General features: G+C 34.9%; 1 pseudogene; it reads right to left on the minus strand.

The window, feature by feature from the left end:
- The window catches only part of LOC135325790 (gamma-2-syntrophin-like), a 170,129-nt pseudogene that overhangs the window by 89,372 nt on the left and 65,283 nt on the right, over window positions 1-15,474 (minus strand).

Raw genomic sequence — 15,474 nt, forward strand, 5'->3', positions numbered from 1 at the left:
AAATAGTGCACATAACTATTTGATATTCAACCTTACAATAAACTTTGATTTAAAGTATTGTGTCCTAAAAGAGCAGTAGATATCTTTATTTGTATTTAATTGCCTGAACTACATTCTTTAGACCTGGATGCTTATACTTCTCCTTTTAACTATATATTTGTTTTCTTCGTGTGATTTATTATGCTATGCATTAGAAGCTTACTATTGTTCCATCTACAATTGATATGAAAATATCTGTTCTCTTCCTCACTGTAGAAACAATCCTAAACAACAGAATCTTAAACAACAGAAACAATCATAAAAAATATTATATTGATATATATAAACACAAGTACTCTATGTGTAAGAAACTTAAAGCACTCTTTCCAATAGGATATTCAGTATAGCCAATATACTGGGTATTCATTAGATATCAGCTGGAAATACGTTTCCAAGTTTGGGTATTACACTTCTAGCAAAATGTGGACCCACTAAAGAAAATGCAGAGAAGAAAAAAACAAGCACAGTCTGAGATCTAGGAAAGCATGAAGCTGAACATGGTGCCAAGTAGAAAAAAAATGCTCAGCCTCTACTACACAAAGCAGGAAGAGAGTCTGATAAGCTAAAAAGATGATGCCAAAAACCTGATCCCAATGGCTCTGAGTCCTTTAAGGAGCACAGCATGTAATGAGTATCATTATATAGTGTTCTGTCTTTTCTTGCAGAAAAGGTTATAAGAAATGGACATACTTATTCTAGAGAAGACAGGAAACATACAGATTTATCATAGAAACATGGTAAGTCTTCAAATATTTAAAGGTTGCCTTAGTGAAGAAAACAACAAACTAGTCACCATGTCCATGTCCACCAGACACAAAAATATGACTTTGTTTTTGATCAACTAAAACCTTTATTTCACCTTGCAAGGTGCTGCCTATCTTTGTGTAGTTCATTATTCCCACCTACGTGCAGTGGTTCCACTGAACTGACCCTTTCTTTTTCACAGTTCTACAATTTTTCAAGATTGTTCCAAATTCTAACACTACCCTGCAAAGGAGGTTTCTTTTGCAAATACTTGTCAATGTAATAATTAACTGGGTTGGATTATACTGATTTATATCTGGTGTTATCACAATAAAAATCAACATTACAAATCACTCTCTGTTTGCTACTAGGCACAATAAGTCATACCATATGGCAATGAATTACTGTGTCGGGAAAAATATGCTCGGTTCATATTATTTTATCCTCTGGGTTATTAAAGTTAAGTGTATCAGTAGATTTCCTATAACATAGTTGTGTTTTTATGATTAATGTTAAATGCTATGTTTATGACACAGTTGTGTTTCTGCTGTAAAAAGTGTATTTTCTAAAGCTAATATTGACCAGTAAAATTTCAAGTACAGGTCTTAAAGACTTGAAAAGATTATAGATTTTAAATTCAGCACAAAGACATACGGAGCGCTTGGACATTTATAGAAAGGCTTAAAGAAAGTGTGATGCTGAAGGAATGATCCATAAATGTATTTTAATTCTGTGTTCAAAGAACCTTTAATTTTCTCAAGAAAAAACAATGTATACTATAGTGCTATATATTTAAATAATATAAACATATATTTTACCTGCTTGGTCTGTAAATATTTTTGATATGACGACAGGCACTTTGTGCTCAGCACCACCCTGCAAAAGATGTGTATTAACCATGAGATCTCAATTAAGACTGTGGTGAACTATTTATACTGAAAATTAAAAGAAAAACAAACAAGAAGTTATCCATACCTTTATGCTTAAGCCCAAGCCACCAACTGGTTGTCTACGAAGTGTAACAGTTCTGTGCTTTAAAAAATTGCAGAAAAAATAAATTTAGGTGAAAATATGATATCTGAACAAGCATATAAAATGTCTTTGATTTTTTTTTTTTTAATTTTTAAAAGTTATTTCTCAAAGGTACCCTAGAATCTGGGTGATCAAGTTCAGTTCTGAGGTATGATTCAAGACTGACTTCATAGGCACTCATTTAATTCCCTTACCATAACGGTCTTTAACACTGAGAGCAGAACACTTTTATATTGTGAATTCTGCACACAGATTTTTAATGTTTTTTTTTTCTATTACTGAAGCACTATTCTTCCTAGATGGAAATTTTTACATCCTTTTGCTTTGACAAATGTTTTTGTGAGAAAACTATATGAAGAGATTTGAGATGCAAATTTTTACAGCTGAATTATTTTCTCTAGCTGATCATTTTTCAATTGCAAATACCAATGTTTTCTAATCCATATCTTCAGGCCTATGTGAATTTTCTTGCAGGATATGCTTCTCATGATTATTTTCTTGCATTTTCTGTTGAAGTGCATAAAGAAGATAAACATTTATCAATATTTTTCTATAGTAACCTATCATATGTTTAATACTATATTGAATTTGACATTTCATTCATGTGTACCTCTCAGTGCCTGACACCATAATAATGGAACAAGTATCTTTACTTCATCTGTTGACAGTAATTAATAGTTGAGCAGGACTTTTTTAGCAACATGCTGAACAATACTGCATATAATGTCGATTCTCAGCACCTACAACAGTAACTACTGAACGTTTAAGGTAAAATATTTTTCTTTTTATTCTGTATATCAGAATCTCATATGAGATTACTCTTACATGTAAATTTCTGATTGGGCATTTTATGATTTCACTAATTCAGATAAATGTGAATTTTGATGTTCAACAGTTAAGCCCATACCCAACACGTTATTTATTTTTTCTAACACTCAACTTAGCAGACTTGTGACAATATTGACTTGGGGGAAAGGGCAACAGTAAGTCATACATTTCAGTTTGACTTTAAGAGGGTAAAAACTAAAGCATATAGTTAAAACTTAAGAATACTTCCTTGCATTTTTAAAGTTTATCTTTTCTGTTCCCATGAATATTATACTACTCCAGTCTGTGCTAAAATGGAAAAGTATTCTATCATGACATATGATAACTGATTTAATCAAAGGTGTGTATGATTCAATCTCAGACTATATAATTCAGCTTTAGTGAAGTATGTGCTGTTTCAGATTATTTCATTGATTCTTCATTTTGAATTGAATCAAAACTTTTAATCAAAATAATCATGTGTACTGAGAAAGCTTGGATCCAATCTGATTGAGAATACATGGATATCTACGTTTTAAATCATTGACTCATTCCCAAGAGCCATTTTTCTATGACATAAATCCTACTCGCTTATTTAATTTTTTTTCTTTCCCTGCACCTATACTTATCCCCTCTAAAAAAATTATCCCAATATAACTCATTGTACAGAAATGATGAAATAAATTATTTCAGAGTTTAGATTACTTGAGCATTATTTGGCAAGAAATGTACATATGCTGCAAGGACAGCTTTTGCCTTTTTATAATAAAAAAACAAGCAAGATATTGTCTATTGGCGTTTTCTCCATTCAACTATAACTAATACACATATTTTATACAGTTGACAGATAAATTTCAACTGATAATACCGATTAGATTATTCAGTTCAGAGCCCTACAAAGCACTCTACTCGCATAATAGTTTGTTATAATTTTGATATTTATATTTTCAGAGCTTATAGCATAGCTCATTATGTAGCTCCAAATACTCCTATTAAAACATACTTTGACATAAGTTATTACACATGTATCTTTTTTTTTTTTTTCCTAGTAACAGCCTTTTAAATTAGAGCTACATTTAAAAAATGCAAAGGAACCCTCTACATGTAAAGATGTTCAAATTGCCAAGTCAAATACCAAAAGCTGGACAGTGTCATTATCAAGATCATTTAAACAAACTCATCTCAACTGTATGCATAAATCTGTCTTATGAAACAGTATTGCTATTACGTAATCATATATCGTTCGCTATGATCATGACTAATGGTCATACAAGACCAAATCCTACCTCTGATTTTCACTGAAAGATAGATTTTTGTTAGTGATTTTCAATTTTCCAAAAACTGAAGAGTGTATAATTGCAGAAGAATAGAAGAAAGCTAAAATTGGGTCAATATTTAAAACATTTATAAATTCATTATATCACAGGGGCTTAAAGGTCAGATGATCATAATCTGTCAACCAACCACCTGTTCCATTATAGAATAGCAATCAACCCAGCTCATAAAAATTTAAAGGAGAATAATTTTATGGAAAACAGAGCTTTTCAAATTAAATTAATATTTGTTATGCAGTTTCCAGTCTTAGTGACAGGTACCAGTGCTGTAATAACCCACATAAGGCACCAATCTGACACCACAAAAATATTTAATGAAAAAAATAAAACTACGCAAAATAATATGGCATATTTTAAATGCATTTAAACTGGCTAACTAAAAGATTCCAAATCAAAATTTAATTAAGATAAAGTCATCATTAAGTGGGTATGCTTCTGGTAGGGTAGTGACAGTCCCTGGATTATTAAAAAAGTTCAAAAAATTAGTGATCTGAAAGAAAATCTAAATTAATTGCAATAATGTTTGTAGGTGACACAAAGTGAGAAGTAATGATCACCAGGACAGATTCTGAGTACATAGTTATTTTGATGATTTGTTAAATTGGAAGTAAGTTACAATACATATTTTAACACAAGCAAATAAAAGATAAATTCTTCTTGTAACAAGGAAAACAAATTCCATAAATAAATAGAGCAGAGCACTCTATCTGGAAAAAGGTGATTTTCCAAAAAAAGTGAGTTCTACTGAGTATGAGAAAAATCTGTGTTCCTAAATAAAACCACAGCCAAAAGCACTAGTGTAATCCTACATCATTAGGTGACTATTAAGCAGGAATATGGACACTTAAATTATTTCTGTATCTGGCAGTGGTGCAAACACTTGAACAAATACAGCAAGTTCTGATAAGCTCATTTTGAAAATGATAACACACAAACTGGAGAGGCAGCAAAGAAGAGCCACAAGAATGCCAAACAGCTTGAGAGGTTTGTCTTGTAGTGAAATAGATACCAGGACTTGAACCTATTTAGCTTTTTTAAGCATATTTCAGGGATGATCAAGCACAGTTTTAAGCAACTTCCTTGGCAGAAGAGTGAATCTTACAGACAAATATAGTGCAAATTTCAGTGACATGAAGTTGAAAATAGACACATTCAGACTACAGACACAACATTTTAAACCTTGCTACCAGGGTAAACCATAATTGGAATTTAAAAGAGTGAACATTTTTTAACAATAATATGGCCTTTAGACCTTAAAATGAAATGATATTTCTTTTTTTATCTTTCTTTAAACCATGATCTATCATGTTATTTCATGAACACAGATTTAATTCAGTTCTAAATGCAGAATTATTACAATCCTCATGGGCTTTTTATGGTACTATCCGCTACAATATCTGGGTTCACCCATAGAAATAAAATTAGTTAAATCTATCACAAGTAGCCTCATCCTACAGAGTAAGAAGGGAGGCACCTAAAGATTAAAGTACAATTTATTCTGTATTACTAATGCAAAATGCCTAAATATATTTTTTTCTAAGTATTTAATATTTGTATGAACTTTATCTGTTTAAAGAAGATATGAAGGCAGAATTCATGCAAGATGATGAGAGTTATGCAATTTACCATGTTAGTATCATATGTCTGAGTTCCTTCCGCACGGGAAAGACAGCATATATACATGGTTCATTACAGAGACTTTCAGGAACATCATATAGCAGGATCCCCAAGTCTAGTCTCATGACAGGATGCACAGGTTAGTGATGCAGGATGTAACTCCACTGGTAGTTCTCCCAGTGGAGGATGGTCATGTATTTTCTTGCTGTGAGAATCTCTTTCTTAAAACTGAGATCCTAGATAGTTGAAACAGTGGTAAATGACCATCAGGCAAATAGACAGGTTTTTGACACCAGGGAGAAGACTCCAGAAAGTCTAGTCAGTCAAGTGCAAGGTGATACATCTCACAGGAATCTTGCTCAGCCCAGAAAAAAACAGGAAGGAGTCTGCAGGTTTGATCTACATGAGTACCAACAACATAAGGAAATTCAGGAAATAAGCTCTAGAGATAAAAACTAGATTGCAAGGAAGTAAGTTGGAGACCTGCACTTCTACAGTAAGATTCCCCAAAATGCTTCCAATACTCCCCACAGGACTGAGGAGACAGACAAAGCTCTAATGTCTGCCTGAAAAGATAACTCAAGAAATATGGATTCAGATTCATCAGAAACTGAAGGAATTTTTGAAATAAAGGGAGCCCGTTCAGGAGGCACACACTTCATCTGGACTGTAAATAAGCCAAAGCTGCTGGTACTTAAAATTCAGGAAGGCTGTAAGTGAAATTTTAAACTGTAGGGCTGGGAAAGAAGTACAGATGAGCATTATTGTGGACTATGCTTGTATTATGAATATAAGCAGAGAAATGCTGTATGCTCAAGTGAAGGGTTTTTGGAGAGATAGAAGACGACTGTAATGCCAGGATGAAAACTATACATAAATATACATACATATAGTAAAGGTAAAATAGTCTGCATGAACAGCAGAGTAGAGGCTCTGTGAGAAAAAAGAGCTTAGACTCAAAGAAAACTAATAAACCAACTACCTCATCAAATAAAACAGAATCTCTATGGATTCCAAGCTAAATACAAGCAAGACTGTATATTACAACGATACGAGTCAACTAGGTTGACAACAGTAACTGAGATATGCAAAGAGGTGATGAAAATGAGAAATATAACACTGATGACAGATTTAAATTAACCTCATGTAGATCAGACAAATATCACACCAGAATATAACACAGTCAATAAAATGTAGGTGTCTATCAGTGACTGCTTCATGGGGCAGCTGCTTATGGAGCTCAAAGATTAGATGCAACACTTGCTCCTGTCTTGAATACCACAAAGGATCTACTCTGTAGCAGCAACCACTGTGTACTTCAGATTCAACATCTGCAAGAGCAGCAAGTTCAAAAATTCCACTGCAATTTTGATCCCAAAAGAGGAATTATGCAAAAGGAAGGAAGTTTGGTAAAAAGGAATAAAGTTGAATATTAAATCTTCATAGGCGGTGTGAAGACTACTTAAGGTTACCACGCTGGAAATGCAGAGCCACTGAATGTGGCTTAACAAAGCTTAACAAAGACAAAATGAAAGCAGCATGGCTAAATAGCAGGATAAGAGAGGTTATCAGATGTAAGGAGTGGACATCATATTGAAATGAAGACAAGAGAAAGGAACATAAGCAAATGAAATATAAAAACAGAATTAGACACTGGAAGTAAAGAAAGTTCAAAAAACAACTGACAAAAAGAAACAAAGAATCAAAGAATGAAAGAATCAAAAACAATCAAAAATAATAATAAATATTCAAATATATCAGGAGCAGGAGGTCTGCCAAAGAAACTGCAGGGCCAATTTATGATGAAGATATAAAGGAGTACTAAGAGAAAATAAAGCTGTTAGAGGGAAGATAAATGAACACTTTTCATTAGGGCTTACTGTGAAAGAAAATAGAAATGTTCCTCCAATACTCCTTGTAGCACAAATGATATATGGATCTGTATGATTCTGAAATAACTTTAGGAGCAAATTGACTAAATAACATAGCAAATCGCCAGGGTCAGATAGTGAGATTATCTTCACTGCTTATACCTGAGACAAGAAGGATGAGTGAACTTGGAATATCTGCAGAAGGATCCCATGAAATAGTAATTATAAAATAGCAGATAAAAGACAATAGTAGATAAGTGTTAATGAGAGAGACTTTTTTTCCCCCACATATATTACTTTTATATAAAGTTAGGATTATTTCTAAATCAGTTATTTCTATAATGGAGTCAAACCTCGGGGTTAAAATAGATAGTTCCACAACAACATCAGTTCAGTCTTCAGCAGTGGTCAAAAACACAGATCAAATTTTAGGAAGTCTAAGCAAAAGAATAGAGATAAAATATATAAATAAATATACGTGTGAGTGTGTGTGTGTATACAGGTATGTATATATACAGGTATACATATATGTAAATTATACCACTGTAAAATTCCAAAGTTCACCTATCCTTGAATTATGTATACCAATTTGGTCCCCTCATATGTAAAACTTCTGGAAAAGGTTTAGAGAAGGCCAATAAGGATGATGGAAGGACGAAAGAGCTTCTGTACAAAGAATAACAGAATAGCCTGTAACTCCTCAGCCAGGAAGAGAGATGGACTGGGGATCAGGAGAGTCTTAAAAAAACACAAGTGGCATGGAAGACAGTGAATAGGAACCAGTCTTTATCATCTTCTGCAATACATGAATTAGGAGGCATCAAATGATACTGTTAGGAGCTAGGCTCAGATTGAACAAAAACGGGTGATTCTTTGTGCAATGAGTAGCAGATCTATAGCGTCTGATGAGAAAAAAATTTTGGATGCTGAAAATCTAGACTGGACATGGAAAATAATTCTGTTAAGAGCTAATACAAACTACATTTTGCTTCGGAAAACCCTGAATAACTTCAGGCAGGGAAAGTGTTAAGAAAAGCATCATATATTCCTGCCCTATCCTTATCCTTTCCTAGGGATACATTAATGGCTACTTTTGAAAAAAGGATACTAGACTCAGTAGATCTTAGGTCTGAATCAGTACTTATGCAGACAAAATTTCACAGCAATGAAACTTGGACAGAAAATTATACTAGTTTTGTATGCAGTTATGAAACAAAATTCTAATACAAGAACTTCATGCCAAAACCAAACTCTAATATTTGTAAAAAACCAAATCTTCTGAAGACATAAATGATAACTTTATGCATGATGAAAACCTAATGTTTTTGTATAATTCAAATATAGAGACAGCTTACTTTACCTCTTAGTTGCCTGTATGTTATGTATAATTTTTCTATTCAGATTAATTTATTTACGGTTTGAGGCTAAAGTGAGGCAGACATCTGTAGCTGTCTTAAGAAACAACCACAAAAATATAGCGCTACAGTTGACTGTATGATAACTGTGTAATATTATTTCTGTATAGGCAAGGAAAACTCTTTAGAAAGTGTTACAAATTATCAATCTGAATCTGAACAGAAAATCTGAAATTAATACTATTTTGTTTTTAACTAGTGTTTTGTTTTACTAATTATATCCTTTAATAATTTTTTATTTATTAAAGCCATTCATTCTGAAGGTTTCCAAAGTACTCGATGTGTACACTATAAAGATCACTTACTCAAATTGTGCTACAAAGCAGAAGTAATTCTGTACCTCTTACAGCAGATAGCATAACAGGCTTTTGGGTCTCTTGTTTCTAGGAGACTAGAGGAAGAATAAGTGGACTGCATGGAACTTCAAGGTGCATTTGAGTAGACAGAATGTAATTATTAAAACTGTAATTGTTCAGGATACCAATATGAAACATTCCTACCTTTGTGGGACCTTTTATTGTTGCAAGTAGACAAGGATTCAATTGTCCATTTTTCCAAGTGATACTGGCTGTGTAATACCTATTATTATGTTTAAGAATTGGGTTAACATTTTGGGAATGATATTAGCTAGCTTCTAAGCTTTAAGAAACAGATTAAATTGACCAGTATCAAAAGTACCAACATAGAAAGAGAAAACAGATTTACCTAAGTGCATGGTAGGCAGAAGCAGTTCTGTGACTGTATAGCCTAGCTGTTTCATTTTGACTTAGTTTACTGTGGAGAAATGTATATTTTGGAAACAGGCTTTTTCTTTGAAAAGTTAATTTTAAAAAAGAGTAGGCCAGTAACATTCTCATTGTTATAAAGTTTTAGCATTGTATGGTCAATACTTCGTCACAAAATTTTTTAAAATTAGATGTTCAGTTTTCCCCCTAAATTTACAATCAAGGAATCTTTTAGAGGGAAGCGCAGAAATACACACTCACTGCCAAAGCCCAAATAGGACTATAATTTTCTTAATATTACAGAATAATGGAATTTGCAAGATTAAGATTACTTCTAACACTTCTTATATAGCCCTATAATAATAACAAGAGGTTTCAAGGACCAACATATCTATCATTTCATAAAAAAAGTACTGCTACACAGAACTGGAAATTTCAGATGACAGGCAAAAGCCTGTAACAGATGGGTAAGACAAACAAATGGAGAAGTTGAAACAAAGCCTAACTCTGGGCGTAAATCCCACTGCAAAATGATGGGTTCCAATCTTGATATCTCTACTAAATCTGCTATCTGTTTCTGGAAAAACTGAAATCATTGAAAGGTCATAAAATGAAAAGTTAGAAAATGTAGGTGCATAAGATGAATTCTTCCTGTGAATTCTATTTAAGGTTTGAATAGAAATAAAATTCCTAAACACTGTCTCTTTGGTCCAAGAAACCAAAGTCGACTCACAAGAATTAGCATATAGGGATTGTGCGCAGATATGAATGTTGTCTGTGAGTTCATTTCAATTTTTGCGCTTTTGTTCTTGCTGCCAATTAGATATCCAGTGTTAAAAAGCTATTTCCTGGAATTTTATAGGTGCATGGTAGAGAGAACTATAGGATGGACAGGACCCTCTGTGAAAATGAGTCCAGCCACCTGTTAGGGCAGACAGTCAGAGCACAGAACACAACCAGAAGGGTAAATAAAAAAAGCATCTTATTGGTAAAGCCAGTATGTAATTAAAAAAAAAAAGTCCTTTAAATGCCTTTAAATGAAAATGTAGCTTACGGGGGGGGGGGGGGGAGGGGGGGAGAGGGGGAAGGAGCAATCCAGAAATCCAGTTGTACATGCCTGAATAAAACCTTTGTCTTGTTCCAAAGCATGGAAACACTGGAGTTCATGGTTGTTGACCATGAACAGGCTTAGATATGTTCAAAGACAATGCAACTGCATTTAAGGAAGCACTTTGCTTTTCATGAAAGACTAACATCAGCAGTCATCACGACAGAAGCAAAAGCAATTTCTAGGCAAAAAAAACCCTTGTAGCTGCAAAAGTGAAAGGGTGGAATTAAACTAAATTTTGTGGTTAGAAGTAATATTTAGAAGTGATCAACTTGTTTGTTCCTCAGTCACTATCATGCTCATGGAACAACATTTGTTCTGAAGGGAGGCCAGAGCACATTCCAGTGGGTTTATATCTTGTCACAGTACGTAGCTCAGAGACAAGGGCTTTATTTCAGAACAAGATCTTGTTCTGTGCACAAGGGCAAACAACTGCAATGCATAAAAAAGCTGTTCACGATGTGAGTAAGCAGAAAGGATTTTGCCCTAACCTAAGATGCTGACAGGCATAGACCACAGATGAAATCAGACTTGGGCAGGATGCAGTTCAGTACTTATGTCGCTTTCAACAACCTGCAGCTCTCCAAAGCTTTAAGCATGAAAGCAGTACCAAAAATATAGTTGTTAATTAAGCCTGCATTTTTTTGCTTAGATGTAGTCCCAAAAGGTTTTAGAAGCCCTGGGAGAGAGAATTTCAGGGAGAGACAATTTCAGGAGAGCTCTAGATTGAAATAGCACATATAACTAAACAGATTGGGGAGCTTAAAAGATCTCAGTCATCAATATTGAAACAGACAGCAGCAAGGCAAAAACTTTAAAGAACTCCAAGAATGATGCGAGAATATGTTGAAAAACAAATGCAATGCAAACTTGAAAACATAGACACCAAATAGAAGAGCAAGAGATCAGTAACTAGAGAAGAGACTAGTTGGTAACTGGAGGCATAAAGTGGAGGTTGTAACAATTTCCATTGCTACTGAAACTATCCTTTAATACTATGTATTTTTCAAAAAGTTTTTAATCCACTTCTGAAATCTTTCTATGTCGGGAAAAACATGAATTACCCTCCTCATTTTAAGTGTATTTCTCTACAAATAAATCATAAACTCTGGCTCACAGACCTAACTCCTGAGAATGATATAGCTGAAAACAACCAACAGCTTTAATAAAGTTTCTCAAAGAACATCGAGACTTGCCTTATGATACTTTTTAAATGTAATTTGGAGAACTATGTGGTCAAACACCTGTCTTTTAGTTATGAGATAGCTCTTGACATAGGTGACCTATTATGTTCTTTTAAAACACAATGGTTTGATAGAAAAGTTTATCTCTGCATGTGGATGGATACAAATATATAAAAGACTTTTCTACAGATGTGAATGGAGCTTAAGGGCCAATGTCAGAAGCCAATTATAGTTCTAATTTTTGGTGCTGCTTGCTGTCTGTCACTGAACAATCACAGAATTCAGTTTAGCGTTTTGTAGCAGGATTTTACATCCACCCATCAATGTCTACCCATTTTATCATCATTACCAGATTGTCAACATCCAGCACTGGCAGTCGAGGAAGGGGATCCTTCATTATGAAGAGTATTCTATTTGTGCGTTAATGAACAAGGGGAGAGATTTCATGAGGAGGTACTTTAAGCTTTCCACACAATTTGATATAAAGGCATATATTTGGGAGAAGATTCAGTATGTGTGTATATATATATATACTGTGTATATATATAGTACATATATATATATAGTGTGTGTATATATATATATTCAGCATATATATATGTAATGATCCTAGGTGGCTATAAAAGTAATATACACAAACATAAACACTTGGAAATTTGAGTTCTTTCTAAAAAAGTACGCTCATACAGCAAAGAAAGGCCTTCTAGAAAAGGAGAAATAATTATTTAAACAATTGTTCGTCATGCATTGTGGAAAAAATAATAGGCATTTTACTATCTATTTTGTATCCAAGATAAATCATAACAAGGCTAGGAGATGCTAGCCGGCAGTCATGACTATTTGGCAGTTGGCACTGGTTGTACTATAGTTAGAAAGAAGCAGACAAGAATAAGGGAGTAATTTTAGGGTAAACAACCTGGTAATCACACTGAAAGCTGTGAACATGCCATTGCCACAGCATGCAGAACCTTCCAGAGGGGCAGGCTGTGTGTGCCCCCTTCCCCAGCAACAGCCAATCGCCAGGTGCCACGGGAATTTGAGCCAATCAGAACCAGGCATTTTCACCCATAGCCAAGAGTGCTGAGGTTGCCGCGTGGACCCAGCAAAGCGCCCATGGAGGTTGCCGGAGTGCCCAAGGGCACTGGCCCCCCGTGTCCTCCAGGGCCACCTGGTCTGCACCGCCAGGGCACAGGCAGGTCATAGGAGAAATGTCAACATTTGGCCTGCCCAAACTCTTCCTGCCACCTCCTCCATTGTAAGGCTGCTGTGTCACTTGTCCATATATCTGTGATTAAACGTGCTTTGGTACCTGAGACCATCTAGCCTCCACATTGCCAGCTCCATCTCAAACCATAACACACTACTAACTTAAGCAAGGTAAGTGGCTAAACAGCAAGCTAAGAAAATGCAAGCAAGGAAATCATTCACTGCTGCATTGTTCATAGTAGTTCAAAGTCTTTGTTGTTTTTATTAGATAAAGAAACTTTATTCCCAGTTCTGTGGTTGTAATCTCCTCTACTGGAAAGAATAACCTCAAAAGGCCATCTTAGATGTTGGAAATAAGGCACCAAATTTTCTCCAAGTGACATGGCAGGGTGACGATACAAAACAAAAGCCAGCCTTAAACAATAATGCAGAATTTACCAGCCAATCCCTTGGGAAATATTCAGGGGACAGGAAGAAGTGGAACAAAAAGGTACAATAAGAAGAGCTAAAACAAGTCTGTAAACTGTCCCACATGGGTGCAAGGAAAGAAACAGCATGATACAAAAAGGGATAAGAAGATGAAGATACTTAAGATATCAGCCAAATCTTTTCTTATTGCTGAAGCTGCCACAGGAAGTTGTAAGATAAAAAATGATTGAAGAGACAGATGCTGTGAGAATGTAAAATGTAAACGTAAAATGTATCACCAAATGCAGACATCCAGGGCAGAACAAGAATATGTAAAATCCTTTGGTGGGGAGATCACTGCAGATAAAGATTTTCTCAGCTACACCCCTCCACCTGTTCAATCCCAGAGCTTCCTCAGCATATTGCTCTGCATATATTTAATATTCTGCCATATATTGAGATTTCCACCTACACTCACATAACCCTCACTGCTCGCTGATGAGCAGCACACTTCCACTTCCTACTGGATGCAGTCTGCCCTTTGCCCAACACTCTTGCTAGAAATAAGGATTTTAAACTACAGAAGGGACTGCATTTGCCAAAATTCTATCAAGGTGGAAGTCAGAAGAAAAACTATGCCTGGGAGAAAGAGTGTACATGACAGCTGTAACTAGAGATGGTACTGGATTATGATTTATCACTGACTAGTATAGGCACCCATGATAAGGCTAGTAGACTTCACATATCATTCAGCATTTCAGAAGAATTGCAATGCCAATATCTAGGACTGGATTAGAGAGGTTCCTTGTTGCAGTACTTTGTAGTCTGGGATTAAAAAACAAATTATTAAATTTAATTAATTAATTAAATGCCAAGAAACACTGAATTTTGATTGCTTCCTTACTGACTCCTGTTACTACTTACATATGTCCCACAGCCTTTATGAAAGACCATGAGTATCACAAATCTTAAGAAAACAGTGAAGGTTTCACCTAAATTTCACAGCCACTTAAGACTGAATCTGCCATATTCATGTATTTCTAAGGGTTGTTAATACGGCTCTCTCGGGAACTGTAACCACCAGCACCTTACCCTTAACTAGGTAAACTGTTATATAATGCAATGGAAAAATAATGTAAAGGCTCTTCCATGTATTGGAGGAGGGTGCAAATCAAAGACCTGTTTTACAACAGAATGTGTTATACTGTTGGTTGTAACATGTTTAGCCTTCAGCAGAAGCTTTTTGCTCAAAGGCTGTCGGTATAAATTTTAGCCCTAAATCCATGTGATTTTTAAAATACTGTTTTATAGTCTTAGAAATAGTTTTATAGTCTTAAAAAGACACTGTAACTTGTCAGGAAGTGGAATAAATTAAGGAGAAAATGGAAATACAGGTCAAGAAACCTCAATAGAGAGAAAAGCATGCAGTAATCCTCTATGGCAACATGTGATGCTTCATTCTCCAGTGCCATGAAAAGGAGGTAAGCTGTAATAAAAGACAGGTAAACAGAAAGCAAGAGAGTACTGTGAATATAAGAGATAGTTGGAACTTTTAACACAGGTTTTTTGTTTGTTTTTTTGTACAGGATGTCACCTTTTCCCCAAAGCAACAGGAAAAAAAATGCAGCTATAAAAATTGACTGAGGCATGCCAGGACCAGTAGAGGTTTCTACAGAGGCAAAGCAGATCTTTTCACATGCAAGCTGAGATCTGGGACAGCTGTAGATGATCCTTGCTAAGTGTAATAAGGTGTTTTTATCAGTTTATGTTGTTATAACTATTTCCATTACTGCAGATCAAAGTCTTAGTTCATTTTTGATAGAGTAAAATGAAGTCACTCATTCTATTTTTAAAGCCTGCCAACCTAAAGGAAGATTATAAAGAAAACTGAACCAGATTGTTCTCAGAGGTGCACAATAAAAAGAGGAGAGGCAACAGTCACCACTGGCAGCAAAGGAAATTCCAGTTGAGTATAATGGGAAAT

This window comes from Dromaius novaehollandiae, unplaced genomic scaffold (genome assembly GCF_036370855.1).
Source record: "Dromaius novaehollandiae isolate bDroNov1 unplaced genomic scaffold, bDroNov1.hap1 HAP1_SCAFFOLD_57, whole genome shotgun sequence".
NCBI lineage: Eukaryota > Metazoa > Chordata > Aves > Casuariiformes > Dromaiidae > Dromaius > Dromaius novaehollandiae.